General features: G+C 37.4%; 1 pseudogene; it reads right to left on the reverse strand.

Moving 5' to 3' along the window:
• The window catches only part of LOC108294602, an 82853-nt pseudogene that overhangs the window by 35733 nt on the left and 42895 nt on the right, over positions 1 to 4225 (reverse strand).

Genomic DNA, 4225 nt, shown 5'->3' on the forward strand with positions numbered 1-4225 from the left:
GACTCACTGCACTGGCTTAAAGAGCGGCACTGTGATTCGTGGTACTTTTTTTGCCCTGGAATCTACTGTCCTGGTTCCCTGCTCAGTCTCCTTTTTAAACAGACGAATGGACGACTTCCTGTGGCTCCAATCGCCAGCCAAAAGGGCACCCGGACCGGTGTATTTTGTACGGAGAACCGCTGCTCCGGGGCGTCGACAAAGCAGCCGCGCGGGGCAAAGCAGTGGTGCCGGCCGGCACAGCCGCCTAAACAGCCGCGCTGGCGACCGTGGAGCACCTCCGCCTGGGAATTTCCTAGTCTGTGGGCAATAAAAATGCAGCGTCCACTCACCCTCTGCGCTTTCACTGGGAGCTGCGATCCTGAGCTGTTCCTAAACGGCCATCTTGGATCGAGAGTGAAAAGATAATTTTTATAATTGCCATTATCCAGTATTTTTATAACAATTTATTCAGAACAATAGTTGTACAATCTCAACATTGACTCAAATGCAAACTTATTTACCTTGTTCAAGAATTATTAACTCAGCCAACTTTGGCCCATGACATTTCTAATTATGCATGTTTAGTTAAAATATTTCAAAATTATTTATGTGGTTTTTATTTTTTATTAATTCTGTGAGATATGATTTATACCAAGGTACTAGTGGGAAACTGCACACAGAGGTCCACAGGTTAAAGAATCATCTCCACAGAACGCTGTAACGGACTGAATGATGAATTTTAGGAGCTGATCATAATCCTGAAGGACCCAATTCCAAAACACCATAATCTCAAATGTCAAAAGCCTGAAAGACCAAAAATCTAAAAGTATAACTCTGAAAAAATAATTTTAAAATTCTTTAAAAGATATTTATTTGCATATTAAAGGGAGTTTATTGAGAAACATATAAAAACATGACAAAACACTTCATAGATCACTCTACACAATAAAATAGTCAATAATAACATACATATTTTTGCAAGCATAAACATTCAGGTATACCAGTGACAGTAACATGGGTATAACAGTTATGAGCAGATGAACTATATTCATAAAAAAATGGTCAAAAATTGAAATGTATAAACACATATCGCTATGGTTGGTAATGTGTGCACCTAGCTTTAGAGCTGCAGTCATCTGAAATGCCATGACTAACAACCCAAGTTTTTTGATCAGATAGAGCAAAAATTGTGATGAATCACCACTGCATATACAGTTGCCGAAAAGCCAAGATTTTGAGGAATTATATCTTACACAAAGGCAAATATATGGACATATCTTCATTTACTGCAGAAGTTCCAATGTTTTTACATACATTCACAAAGCTTACACACACAATGTGATAAAGTACTTTCATGAAGTCAAATCTGCCAAAAAGAAAATGCATGAAACAAATTAGAACTCTCTAAAAAGTCCTTGCATAATTTATATTTCCAGTATTGGAAATAATGCAAGAGAAAATGTGTAGCATAGCAAATTGTAAGAGATAGTTCTGACAATTTAAAATAGTGAGAAAAAGAAAAAACTAAAAAGAAAATTTGACATATGAAATAGTGTATTACAGGGAAAGATTGTGGGCAATTGCATGGAGATAGTTCACTAAGAGCTGGCCGAATTTCACAATCATTAAATAGACTTTGAAGTCTTGCATCACAATGAATAGCTGCTTTTTTTCTTTTAGGACTTTGCCTTCCTCAGAGAATATTAATTTTCTACATGGTGCTGCTCTTTTCTAAATTATTCTGTGATTCCATATATACCAAAACAAGCATTCCCTATTCAATCTTCCTACCTTCAGTGCCATGCTTCTATGTTGTTTTGGGTATGTAGAAATCCATCCTACCTGCATTTATATATAGACCATAAATTTGGCAGAAATAATACTAGTGATCGAAAAGTAACACCACTGCATAAGTGTCTTCTTATCCTAGCATGCATATAATTATTTTTAGACCAGCCAGTAGCTTTGCTGGCTTCTTTAACAAGTATGGCTTTAATTCATTAAAAGGTCCTGAACTGTCATCTGCTGGAAGGAATTTGCCTGCTCAATGCAGGCAAATGATGCATTTTTTATCTGAAGTTTTTGTCATTGCCATAGAGAATGGCCAATCAACTCATCTGAATTTTCTGCCAAATGCATTGGGCTGAATGGAAAAAACAAACTTTACTGGTAATACCTTGACATTCTCTTTTAGAAGCCTTGTCATTCCTAATTCCATGTGCACACAATGACATCTGTCATTATGGTTTAGGGATTCTATTGAAATCACTTTCTTCCATGTAAGGACAATAACAAGGTAATAGATCTGACTAACATGATGCAACTATCTTGTGACTGTGATTATCGGGATTTTAGACACCAGGAATTTTAGACCTTAGAGATTTTGATCTTTGGGATTTCAACATTTGGGAATATAGCCTGCAGGACTGTATCTTTCAAAATCATGATTAATTTCAGACTCTGTGAACCACCTTTCTGCTTTGCCCTCTGCTCCCCATTAAATTGTGCCAGAGGAAGACTGGAAATCTGGAGGAAAAGAAAGATGTTCATTGAGGTCTGTTTCCTTTTGGTTTTCTGTTACTGTCAGCATCATCTTAACAACACTTCAGAAGCAGATTTTGTTCCAGCAGCAGAATTCGAATTCAGTTACATCTAGCTTGCAGATTTTTTAACGGCTGCAGACCAGTCCCATCACATTCACTAAGAGACATCAGGACCAATTGTCTGTCCCCACCCCCTCAAAGTCAGGGGTCCCAACCCAAGATACCCTCTTTCAAACTTCTAAATTGTGATAATTCCATTATTTGCCTTTGTTTCCCAACCCAGGAGCTGGTAGCTAATTCCTGCTCTTGCTCCTTTCGGTAATACTTTAGTTCTCTCTGCTAATCTTTCAATTCTTCGATACCCTTTGGCAATTGTTACTAAATTCTTTCTGTTAAAATGATTGCAGTGGTTTTTGTTTTCTGCCGGGACCCTGACTGATACAGGTCCCCAGCTAGTTGCTTTCTGATCCTATTTCTCATCAATAAGACTGGGAGCTCTCAGAGCAGCTGCAAAGAAGCTCATTTCCATCACTAGGAAGCCAACAGCAACCACTGTGTCAGTACTAACAAATCCGGTCTCATGCATTCTTCCATCTAAGTGAATCCAAGTGACTAAAACCTCTGGAAAAATCAACCTCAGAAAAAGGTAAATCTAAAAAGACATAAAATAGATTAGCTTTATCCTGAGGCTGGATATGAGAACAGGTACTGAATGCAAACAGGTACAAGGGATAGTTTGGGAGTGGTAGAAATGTTTGAACACTGGTTTTGATGATAGTTTTATAAATATACTAAAAATAACTGAATCATTTATTTAAAGTGGGCAACTTTTGTGAAATAACTATGCCTCAATAAAGGCATTTTTTTTTAAAAAAAACAGCCTTTGAAATTTAACAAAGGACCCTGTGATGAGGGCCTATCATGGAGAGTGCAAGAGTATAAGGCCAGAATTTTCACTCAAATTTGGTCTTCCAATGTTTTCTCCAAATGAGATGTTACATACATACACCAAGAGGACTGAAAGAACATGTTCATCACCACTAATTGTTAAAATACAAACACAGTTTTTGTAACCCTAGGCCTCTCCACCTCAGAGATACTTGTCTTCAATATTCAGTACATACATATTAATAAAATAGGACTTCTCTCTTTAGCACCTCATCTAATCTTTAAGGCCAAAGACAAAGGATGAAGGTGAGGAGAGTCAACACTTACTAAGCAACTACGCTGGAACAGGCATCATACTCACTGCTTTATACCATAATTCAATCTCACTTTTATAGTAGCCCTTTGTGATGGGCATTTCAACTCAGCAGTCTACAGAGAAGAAAACGGAAGCACTTAAAAGTAATATAACTTGCCCAATTTCATACACTCAGTAAGTAGGATAGTTAGATTTAAAATCCAACTTTTCAGAATCTCTGGGACACATTTAAAGCAGTCTCTAGAGGAAAATATATAGCAATAAGTGCCCACATGAGAAGCAAGGAGAGATCAAAAATTGACACCCTATTGTCAAAACTGAAAGAGCTAGGGAAGCAAGATCAAAAAACCTCAAAGTCTAGCAGAAGACAAGAAATAGCTAAGATCAGAGCAGAACCGAAGGAGATAGAGACACAAAAAACCCTTCAAAAAAATCAATAAATCCAGGAGCTGGTTTTTTGAAAAGATCAACAAAATAGACAGACCACTAGCCAGATTAA

This window comes from Cebus imitator, unplaced genomic scaffold (assembly GCF_001604975.1).
Source record: "Cebus imitator isolate Cc_AM_T3 unplaced genomic scaffold, Cebus_imitator-1.0 Scaffold591, whole genome shotgun sequence".
NCBI lineage: Eukaryota > Metazoa > Chordata > Mammalia > Primates > Cebidae > Cebus > Cebus imitator.